Source organism: Nylanderia fulva, unplaced genomic scaffold, assembly GCF_048542155.1.
Source record: "Nylanderia fulva isolate GAGA-0341 unplaced genomic scaffold, ASM4854215v1 Scaffold93, whole genome shotgun sequence".
NCBI lineage: Eukaryota > Metazoa > Arthropoda > Insecta > Hymenoptera > Formicidae > Nylanderia > Nylanderia fulva.
In genome coordinates this window covers 177033-189754 of record NW_028191058.1, presented here as the reverse complement: position 1 = coordinate 189754, position 12722 = coordinate 177033, and the positions used below count along the sequence as shown (strand labels likewise).

The 12722-nt window shown below is 28.7% G+C and overlaps 1 protein-coding gene and 1 pseudogene across 3 annotated transcripts in view; one reads left to right on the top strand and one right to left on the bottom strand.

Moving 5' to 3' along the window:
• Flo2 (flotillin-2) overlaps positions 1-12722 on the top strand; it is a 77290-nt gene that overhangs the window by 2402 nt on the left and 62166 nt on the right. The window lies entirely within an intron of this gene.
• LOC114943126 (glucose dehydrogenase [FAD, quinone] pseudogene) lies at positions 3200-10760 on the bottom strand (annotated as a pseudogene). The gene is made up of 3 exons (XR_014926467.1): positions 10757-10760; positions 7265-7771; positions 3200-5712 (listed from the first exon to the last, which is right to left on the bottom strand). The product of XR_014926467.1 is annotated as a glucose dehydrogenase [FAD, quinone] pseudogene (transcript).

Here is a 12722-nt window from a genome sequence, read left to right as displayed (position 1 = left end):
TTAAAAAAGTAACTAAAACTAATTATTTTTTTCTAATAGAGATTATTAACTATTTATTTATGGCTCTAAATAAGTAACAAAATTAATTAATATTTTACCAAATTGGGAAAAATGTTAAGTGCCAAAATTCTGAAAATAGATAATAAGTATAAAAGACGTATATTTTTTTAATGATACATTAAAATATAAATAATAAAGGTAATAAAATAATAATTATTTAATTACATTAAATTAATTGTGCATTTTGCACAACTCATTTCTCGATACTATATAGCTGTGCAGTTCTTTAAGAATTTTCAAAGCTAATTATAAATATATGACCTTTACCTTTCTATAGATTATAAAACATTTTAGAAGAGAGAGTAAAATATATTCTCTCTTAGGAATTTATATTTATTAATATCTCATCCTAACAATTATAATTCATCAATATGGATCATAATAGCTATTGCGTACAGTAACTTAAATATGCATTGTGCACGTATGCATAAATGTATAAAATATCTCTTGTGTTTTTTTGAATAATAGGTGTAAAAAAAAAATTATATAATTTATCTCTTTATTTACGTCATCTTGGACTTAAACGCCGAGATAAATATGATAATTGTCGATTATGATAGATTGGAATGCTCGTATTATTAAAAATATATTTATCATGTATTTTCTCATAGAATATTTCTTTTTTTTTTGTCGCTTATTTGTAATTCCATTAATTTGTGAGCTTGTTGTGCGAGACACGCAAAGGCGGGATGTGAAAGGTTTCCATCGCGATTAGCCAGTTACGTCATTGACGAGGACGATCGATGCGTTTGTTCGTGTCAAATAAATACCCTTGAACACTCATTGTACATAGTTATTATTTGCTCGGCGAATTAACGCCGAGCATTATTACGGTTGTGCGTCAATAGCAATTTTGCACGATTGTAGCTGATAAGTGGTTCTAACGGTAATAAGAAATGTATTGAATTCCGAAGAAGAATTTCCAGTTAATTAAATTTATACTTATAAATTTAACATATATAAGATAGGCAATAAGAGCCAAATCGCGGATGACAGTGCGTTATTCTAAACGAAACTAAATTTTTTCGTTAGAATTAAATACCTGTGCACAAGGCACCAAATTTTTACTTGGACACGGCCAAGATATAAAATTGGAATAATCTCTACAAGAGATTTTTAATTCCATGTATCCCCTATTCCCCCTAAAGAAATAAAGTGCGAGAGAAAAATATAGATCCGAAAGTCGCAGAATCGGGAAACGAACCCGAGACCTTTCGCTTGCCGGGCGACTGCTCTTCCAACTGAGCTATTCAGATCCTTTCGATTCTATACTTTTCTCTGTTATATATATTAATGTTGGTAAATAAACGCCTTTAAGCCAGCGTGTATAAATTAAGAGTTTAACTAGGCTCTGTAATATATAAATATAAATTTAACATATATAAGATAGGCAATAAGAGCCAAATCGCGGATGACAGTGCGTTATTCTAAACGAAACTAAATTTTTTCGTTAGAATTAAATACCTGTGCACAAGGCACCAAATTTTTACTTGGACACGGCCAAGATATAAAATTGGAATAATCTCTACAAGAGATTTTTAATTCCATGTATCCCCTATTCCCCCTAAAGAAATAAAGTGCGAGAGAAAAATATAGATCCGAAAGTCGCAGAATCGGGTCATCCGCGATTTGGCTCTTATTGCCTATCTTATATATGTTAAATTTATATTTATATATTACAGAGCCTAGTTAAACTCTAAATTTATACTCTTTCGAATGTTACTACATTCTGAAAAAAAAAATAAATTTAATTCTAAATAAAAAAAATCATCTAATTAAATTTGAGCTCTAGGTAGTACTACAATAGTACGAAAAATATTTTTATTTCTATAGAATAAAAAAATAAAATACATTTTCTTATTCCATAAAAATAAAAGCTTATATGGAATAACTTTGCTGGATTATTTTTTTTCTACAAATTAACTTTTTTATATAGAAATATTTTATAAGAACTATATTTTTTTCTTTACCAAATTTCTATAAAAAAGTTAAATTGTAAAAAAAAAATAAAAATATAATTCTAAAAAAGAAAACCAATTAATTGTGCTCTTACTACAATAATACGAAAAATATATTTTACTTTTTCTTAATAAAAGTTTCTATGAAGTAACTTTGCTAGAGTATTTTTTTACAAATTAACATTTTTATAAAAATTCTTTTATAAGAACTATATTTTTTCTTAAAAAAAAATTTCTATAAAAAAGCTAATTTGTAGAAAAAAATAATCACTCTATAGAGAGTTTGATATATAATTTATCGGAAATGACAGGTTTTTTCTCGATATTAAAAATAAAAAGAAAATAAACTAATAAAGTTACTACAGCTTGATAATATGTATTTTTATTCATTTTTAGATGACCGATTGCACAAAAATACAGAAAGAGAATAATTATTTCCTTCAATTTTTTGACAGTGAACATGATTTGCCTTTCAAAAATTGCTATTACAATTTTAAAAAATTTATTAAAATGCCAAAAAGTTATTTTAATTATAACTATGATATATTATAGAATATATTTATTATAGTATGGCGATATATTTTATTGCAGTAAATATATTAAACACATTAAAAATTGTAGCTTCCAAAAAGGATTCGTCTATTATGTCAATTACGGTTAATAAAATATTTATAATTAAATATGTCTATTGCACAAAAATTGTGAACTAAACTATTTATCAAGTATTTTTAAAGATATTTATTTAAAATTAAAGCGTTTTCCAGGTCGCTAAATATGGATTTGATATTAAATTTGATAAAATTTATAATAATGAAATTAATAAAAAAACCATGACAATTTTTTTAAATTTTGATATATATGTATACTATATATATAAATATATTGATATATTGATCCATTATTTTTTTAATTCATGAATTTTGATAACTTATTCATATTCAGATCTATATAAGTGTAATCCATAATATTTTTATAATTGTTATTATAATAAACTATTTCCTTAAATAATTATTAATAAACTATCTTATCTCAAAACATAAAACTACAATTTAAATGACACGTTTTTAAGGCGAAAATTAAGTAATGATTATATATTGGCCTTAAAGTCTTAACTCAAAGTTAGAAATTAAAAATAAAATATAAAATTTATAATAAAAAAACGCGACATTTTCAGACGTAGGTTGCAGGTTCAAAAATGTATTTGTCACTCTTTATTAATTTGTATAAATATTATTAGTAGTTTTGAAGCATCTTTTGTATACACACACACGGTTTCAACGATCAATTTATCCCATTTCCTAAATTAAAGAAGGTAGAAGTAGACTACAATAAATATAAACTAAATTAAATGATTCAAATTAAATTGTTATAAATCTAATGATCGCTTATAAAAACTAATATATCAAAAAACGAAGAAACAATGCAATTTTTTACAACTTTTTTATGAACAAACACATATCACAATTATTGTACTTGTTTTTATCAATTATTTTGTTCTTAGAAACAGTATTGATTATTCAATTAATTTTTTTTTCTTTATACGTCAAACAATTTAAATAAATAATGAGCGTAAAATTACCTGGAGAATCATGTATGTCATTTCAACATCTTTGAATTACTTATAAGTTGGAAAACTCAGTACTTTATCGACTTATTAATTATTTATTTTAATACTTAGAATTGTTTTCGTCTTTATTACTATGTTTATCGCTAATTGTTTTTTACTGTTCGTTAACTATTAAATTATTTTTTTTAAACTTTGGATTTCCCGCAACCATGTTAATTATGACGTCAGAGGCGAGAAAATACACGTTGAAAATTTTTGCGTGTCATTTTTAGGTAAAAAGATATTTTGAAACACAACTTTAGATGGTTTTAACAGACTTTTAAAATACTTTTCAAATCTAATAAATTACCGCCAAATTTTTTATTTTTAATATTTAATTAATTTTAATTTTATTAAAATAATAGAGTATCTATAATCCTTATATTTTACTCTAAATAAAAACTCATAAAAATTTTTTATATTTTAATTTTTTTATTAATTTAACTGATTAATATAATTTATTCTTATTATCAGTTTAACCACAATTGTTGACACCTAAATTTATTATTAATAATTCAAAAACAATGATTATTTATAATTTTCATCAAAATAATTATTTAAATATTAATATTTATATTTAACAGTACTTATAAAATAAATCTTTTAAATAAAAATTTATTTATATTAAAAGAAAAGGTTAGTTTTTAAATTGTATTAAAACTGCCATCAAAATAAAAATTTTTTTATCTAATCACGGCACGCAAAAATTTTCAGCGCGCATTTTCTCGCCTCTGACGTCACAATCTAACTGGGCGCAACGAGTACTTTAATTTTTTCGATGGCAGAAAAAAAAAGAATCTTATGCGCCTTCCCAGGTATCCTTGATCATATCCGCGCCTTTCTCGCCGATCATATAAATTACCGCATTTGCATGACCGGATGGTATCGTTGGCATGATCGCAGCATCGACCACTCTAAGTCCCTTGATGCCTGTAAACTCTCAGTTGCGGATCAACAACCGCATTAGGATCCGTCCGCGGTCCCATTTTGGCGGTTCCGATCTCATGATTCATCATGGACGGTAGATGCTTGATCGCGCAACGCCAATAATCATCGGAACCGAACTCAAATGATTCGCAACCTGGTAGTTTTATGTCGTGCAACTGACTGCCGTAAGCCTGAAAGGCTTCGGTCTTGGATATGTTAATGGCGTGTTTCACTCCTTCTAAGACAATCTCTAAGTCAGCCGGGTGATCAAAGAAGTTCGGATCCATCTTGGGTGGTTTAAACGGATCCTTAGATTGCAACGTAAGACGACCGACGCTTCTGGGATACTGAACGATCGGCCAGATCGACCAGGCGTCCCGATTTTCGATAGGCCTGAAGACGGTGTTGTACACCTTATCCGTGATTCTCAAGGCCGTCTTCAAAACGCTACCGTTGTCCGAGTGCAGAGAGCCGGATGCGAAGAGCAACTCGACATCCGGTCTCTCGTCGGGAGCGTATTTGGTTCTGATGAACGCCAGAGACTCGGCGCCTCCGGGAACCGACATCAGGCCGTCCTTGTGTAAGAAATATTCCAGGAATATGTTGGGATTTAGGAGCTTGTTCTGCAGCAACGTCACGCTCTGGTTCACCATAAAAGTCAGCCCCAGGAAACCAATATGTTCGTACATGTTGTAACCAACTTTGGAGTCCTGAATCACCGGGATGTTCAATTCCTCTAAGTGGTCCCTTGGCCCAATTCCTGACAACATAAGCAATTTGGCCGAATCGATCGTGCCGGCTGACAGTACGACTTCTTTTGAGCAAGTGAACCTTCTTCCACACGTTGTCCTTGATATATTCGACACCGTACGCGCGTTTGTCTGCATTGATCAACACTTTGGTCACTCTGGCGCCGGTGACGATCTCCAAATTCGGTCGATCCAGGTGAAGATAAGCCTTGGCGGCGCTGCATCGCTTTCCATGATCCATGTTTACCTGAATGTACGAGAATCCTATCTGATCCTTGCCATTGTAATCCACAATTTCATATCCCAATTCTCGACCAGCCTCTAGGTACGTCGTAGCTAGCTTCGTATGGATATGGCACGTGCTCCACACACAAGTTACCGTTGTCGTTGTGATATGTATAGTCCTTGATATCTAAGTATAGAAATAGCATTTGATAGTGTCATAAGTCTTACATTTTTTTTCATTTAGCAAGACAAGTCAAAATGTCAGATTTGATTGCTTTTGTATAAAAAGTATTATGTATTTTCTATTTTTAAATAATTTTATTCGAATGGATTAATCTGAAATTGAAGTGTAAAACATATACATAGGCGAAAAACAAAAATTGCAAAACAAAATTAATAATTTTCTATAATAATTATAAAAATATATTTTTGCTTTCAATCAAACTGATGGAATTTAACAATAATTGAAACAATAAATAATTAGCTATTGCTTGTAATTATGTTTTATAATATAAAGATTAATATAATACAAATTTAATGGTATAATTTATGTTAACTTTTTAAAATATATAAAAATAAAATTTTTGTCTCATGAATTAATATTTTGTCTTCAGAAAAATTGATATCATATATATTTTATAAATATTTGAAAGGTAACGTTTCGATTATTTATGCAATATTATTGAGGTTTTTAATGTGCAAGAGAATAAAAAGATTAAAGTAAATTATGAAAAACATTTATATTTTCCTATTAATTAACTTATTTGGAAGAAGCACTAAATGTAGAAATAATAACTTCGTAAATCTTTCAACGTAATTCAATCAGAAATCTTCTGTTGTATAAAAAGAAATATGTTTAGTTTATACTTATATTATATTAACACTTAATAACTTTTAATGAGGTTGATATTATAAAATTTCTCTTTTTTCCCCATCTTTCTCTTCTCTTTTTATAGTCTTTCTCTTACACTTCTCAAATTTTCCTTCTCTTTTTCTCTCTCTTTCTCTGTTATATATCTTTACTTATCATTTTCTGTATACTGAGAAATAGTCTTATTCCAGTGTGTATAAAGTTCAATGTTCTTAAAGAATTCTGATATTTGAAGGAAATTGGTGATAATAATAGTTTTTATATTGTACAATATTCTATAGAGAATATATTATTACAAAAGTATTAAATGTAGGAAATGAAAATGTATAATATAATACATTTTAATTTTTACATATCTTAGAGAGCTCTGAATTGTGTACATTTTGAATCGCGTGGCGAACTTTAAAGCTCCTTGGTACTCACTGTCATGTTAAATTGTGACGTCAGAGGCGAGAAAATACACGTTGAAATTTTTTATGTGCCATTTTTAGATTAAGAGATATTTTGATGAAAACACGACTTTAGATCATTTTTACACGCTTTTAAAATATTCTGAAAACTATTTTTTTCCTTAACAGTCACTCAACGACCATAAAATAATTGAAACATCAGACTTTGTCATGCGGAATGACTGCGCAAGCCTCATAACAGTCATTTTACAATTGATTGATTATAAAGGGAAAAATAGACTTCGATCTATTTTAAAAATATGCTGAAGTTATCTGAATTAATGTTTTATAAAAATATTTTTTATCCAAAAATGACACGCGAAAATCTTCAGCGTGTATTTTCTCGCCTCTGACGTCACAAATCCAACATGACCGCGGCGAGGAGTCAGGAGCATTAAAGGAACAAAAAATGGACTTACCTGGCACCTTAAATCGTTCACTTTTTTTAAAATACGGAAGAACATCTTTGTAGGACCAGCCCACGTTGCCCAAACTGGCCCATTTGTCATAATCCAACTTGTTCCCGCGTGTATGGATCATATAATTTAGGGTACTCGTTCCACCCAAGGCTTTACCTCGCGGCCAGGAACATTGGCGATTTATCATACCCAGACAGGCGTTCTTCTGCGGCTCCACCAGATATCCCCAATTATAATCGGTCAGTTGGAAGTAACCGACCAGGAGTGGGACCTGATTGAGAAGGTTTTGCGCGTATCCCGCTTCCAACAACAGAACCTTCCATCTTTTGTTCTCCGACAAACGATTCGCTAAAACGGAACCAGCCGATCCGGCTCCCACGACGATGAAGTCGTACTTGGGAAATTCGATCTCTTGTCTAACTACATGTGCGTAATTTTTGACTAGATCCAGAAAGTCCTGAGCACTGTGGCCCGATGCGATGATGGCGATGAAGCAGCAATAGAATCCTCATTTTGTACGATTATGATTCTGCAAAATTACGATTCACATTCCTCTTATAGAAGCACTAAACATATTATTACAACCAGTGTTTGCTGTTATCTAAATTATATAGATGATCGTTTAGATAAAACTTTGGCTTATCTATAGATAATAAAAATATGTATTATCTGTATCTGCATTTTACAATTAGATGAAAAAGTGTTATCTTTGCTAGAATAATTTTCAGGTAATTTTGGTTTAGAATAATAGCACATAAAAATATCAGTGTTATTATCTAGAATCTAGAAAATTATCTAGATGAATCCTCATATAATTTTATTTTTTATCTAGATATATTTAAATCAAAATCATCTTAATCTTATCTAAGATGAATTTACATATTTTTATCTACCTAATTTTTAAATTATCTAAGCACAACACTTGAACACACATATCTACTTAATTTTTTCTAAACACGTTTACTCCTCGTTCGAGAAATTCAGCAATTTTTCAAACACTTCCCTTATAATTCGAACCAAAAATTTCACGTACTTCTCAAGATGTGGCTTGGTGGTCCTCGATGACTCGAGAAGAATGAGAAATCAAAAGCAACAATGCAGGACTGAACTGACTGAACTCTCCGGCGACGAGTATTTATAGGTTGTAAAAAGTTTTTTATCGTCAACGAAAAGTATTTGAAAAAAAATTATGACTTCGTAGAAAAATAGGTGTGTCCAAGTGTTTCTGTTTAACTGATACAAATCTCTTTTTGCTTTTTTACATCTGATCTTACTTTAAAAATGCATGATATATATATGTGCGTGAGTGGATATGAAAATGTTCCATCAAAAATTAGAATAACAAATTTAATTAGTTTCGTGAAAAAATTGCTAATTCATGTGTCTTCGCAGACATATAAAAATATGTATATTATTTCACTCTTTTTTACAGATTACATTAAAATCAATTTTTTAATAAGTATTATATTTTATTATATATATTTTAATTAATGTCGACGCGATCTGCACAATGGTGTAATCAAAAGTAGTGTTTTGACTACTCGCCAAGTATTATAAAAAAAAAAAAATAATTCTAGATCAGCTGTGATTAGGTTCAATGTCATTATTTGTCATCGAACGCTATTGCATCTTTTTATTAGAAATTTTTCTATCTCAATCATGTTTTTGATTAAAATATCTCAAAAATTAACGCAATAATAACAACTAACGTTTTTAATATAATATTGACATGTAATATTTAATATAATATTTAACAATAAAATTTATTTAATATAATATGATGTGACTTATATACTAATTTATTTAAATCTGCAATTTACATAATTAAATAATCATTTTTATATATAGTTTAAGATTTTAAATATTTGAAAAATATATGAAAAGTGTAGAAATATTTTTTTATTTATTTTAAAAAATTGTATTGCAGAGATATCTATTTTGTGTCTTTTTTGCTTGATTTATATCATATAGCTTATACGATATTGTAATCTCGATCATTAATTTGATCTCCTTCTTCAAATATATTATTAATATAAAACGTATATTAATTTTAAATTTAAATTACTCCTGTTTAGCTGGTTCCCTCATTTTTCAACAATAAAAAAACCAATAGCGCATAATAATGAGTTATTTATGAGATTTTATAATATATTCCGCAAATTAAAAATTTTGATCTCGTTATATTGGATATAGGAATTTAAAACTTTTTATGGGGTCGACGTCGTCTCAGTCTCTCCACTAGTTAAAAATAAAAATATTGAATCAATCTTTGCGGCAGAATTAGGAGCTATTTATGAGCTTTCAAACTGATAGAGTTTCGATTTTTTAATAACTGTCGAGCTTTTAATTTTTTAATAAGACTTTGCTCTTGTACTGAAAATAAATAGAACATTTTCAATTATGAGCATAATTTTAATTCGCCGTATTTCTGTTATGTACATAATTTTAATTCCCGAGTTTTCTATTAGGTACATCATTTTAATACGCCGAATTTCTAATTTTCTTTTTCTAACTAAGAAATTAGTCGAAACTACTCAACCTCAAAATTAATAAACACTTATCAAATTTTAATAATTATATACACAAATATTTTAATATACATAATTATCAATCCACTAACCCCTCGATGCATACAACTGTCAAAATATGCAATAACACGAAATAAACGCAACGACAGAACCAATCGGTATCGCGGGAAAGAGGCAAGAATAAATATATATATTTGGAGACTCCGGAAGACTTCGAGATATTTAACAACATGTCTTTTTTTAGAGAGGGAGATAATTGACATCGACTCATTGTCAGCCCCCCACAAAGATTGAATTGTTGCCCAATGGAACGAGCTCGAAATTTTTTATTTTTTATTTGGATGTGAAAGCTCATAAATAGCTCATTATTATGCGCTACCTATTGGTTTTCTATTTTTGGAAATATGGTCAACTCGACAGGGGTATTTGAATCAGTTTAAATTTAAATCAGTAATAAATTTAATAACAGATTTACATATCTGAATTTTTTTCTTACTTCTGACTTAATTCTGACAATTTGCTGTCAGCAAGAAGGAGAATTTTTACTTTGCCTGGAATTTTCTCTTTGATTTTAATATTAATCTATATATTAATTAATATTTATATTAATTTATATATATATATATATATATATATATATATATTTATTTTAATATAATTGTGAAACAAATAAGACATATTCTCTGATAATGAATATTTCAGAATTTTTTGCATTGTGTTATACATGTATAAAGACGAATCAACAATAGTAAAAGATGTGAAAGAATGAATTACTAATACTTGTGTAAATAACGCGAGAAAGAGTTTTTATTTGAACATTTATTATTATTATTATTATTATATATTTCTTAGATGCAGATTAGACAGAACAATTTTTATTATGGACGATCGCAATATTTTGTTTTATCCATAGGATATACAAATATATACGAGTATGTTCACCTTATACTTATATTTCACTTACGCATACATGCATGAGATCCAGATGAGAGAATTTCTCTGGACTACATTTTTATCTTATTATTTTTTTAAATATCTCCAAAAATACTTATCAGCTAAAATGTACAGAAGTAGTAAGCATTAAAACAAAATATATAATTTTTCAATGAAAAATATACACTTCTATTTATATATAAAAATAACCTTAAACTATATATGGCTTTTAACATATGGCCTTAAATCGTCGCTATAAGTATCAAGAATAAGTATCAAAAGTTGTTTTCCTTCAAATATCCTTTGATTTCGATTTACATGAATTTCCCATAAAAGCTTGAGTTGTTTACCTGAGATATTTCACTGTTTTATTTAACATGATTTTACCGTTTTATTTCAAATTATTTTGTTGTTTCATTGGAGATTCATTTTACTGTCTTATTTCGATAATAAAATTATCTACTTGCAACATAATCTTGCATATATTGAGTAATAGAAAGTGTATAAAGCACGCACTAAAAATATAAAGTTACATCATTATATCTCTACGTGTTTTATTGTTTATGGCTTATGGTGGCTCTACGAGCCAGTTTTTGTTACAAAATTGTTCAATATATTTTGGAAGATGATGCTCTAACACAGAATTTTTTTTAGTATTTTTTAGTATTTTAGTATTTTTAGTATTTTTATTTTTGTGATCTTTTCAACCCTGAATTTACACTGTATTTACTGCACAATTTCTGTAAATATTATCACAGTCAAAAATATATTTTTTCAATTAATTAAACAAATAGAGAACGTATTACGAAGTATGTACACTGAAAAAATTTGTTAACTTGACTAAAATAAACTTTTAACAAAATATATTTTGTTAATTGAGCATATAAAAATATTTAAAAATATAAAATATATAATATATTAAATTTAACAAAAATAAAAATGTTTAAATTAAATATATTAAATTTAACAAAACATATACATATATGACTTAAATATTAATATACGTTTAATTAACAAAATAATAATTTAGTTGAAAGGTTTAGTTAAGTTAACACATTTTTTTCAGTGTATAAATGTACACTGGAAAAAAATGTTGTATTAATTGAAATTCTGTTCAAAAATGGAGGAAACAAAATTACTCTAGCATCTTGTTTGCACAACAAATCAGTTGTGAAAACAAGACAATGCAATTTGTTGCATTGAAAGGAATTTTATCCAGCTTATATACATTTCGAAACAAACACTTTCTGCATTCTTTCTTCGTAAACAAATATACATAGGCGCGGCTTCTTTAGCGAATATATCCTTCAAAGTCATAATCGAGGTGATCGACATTTTTGTCCTTGAAGATGAAAAATAAGCTACCAACTAGCCAGACGAATATTATGCACCGTAATTATTGTTACTCGTTTAAGAAACCCGTACTTGCTGACCTTACCGCGATTTTTCATTTAATTTTTGCAGACATCGAATCCCTTGTCTCGATCTGTCCTTCCTATGGACAGATATACAAAAGCGAGAGGTCGCGAAATTGAAATGCATTTGCCTTGTGTATATAATCCGGGCAAATACGTACCACGAAACGTTGGTTCCTCTTTCTTCTCGGTGCACGGGATGTCATTACTTCGTCCTCTCTTCGATGAAGCGCAATGATTTTTCTGTCGCCTCGAAAGAAAGCATATATACCAACTGACCACTCTCCGTTTCGAGACTCGCCGGAGAAATGCGCTTTCTCGTTTCGTTCACGTAATACTTACCGGGCTTGAGTAATGTATTTGGAACTGAGAATCCCTTCTTATAAAGTTATCGCGCACGTGAGCGGTTTGTATATTTGGAGCTCCATTTATTTTGGGTTGCTTCTCGCGAGTTACGTGCTTTTACGATAATAGATAACATGATGGATAATTGATAATTTAATGACTTGATATTTTTATGACGATTTGTTAAAAATGATTCAAGAGTAAGGAATGAACATGTAATAAGGAATATATATAATA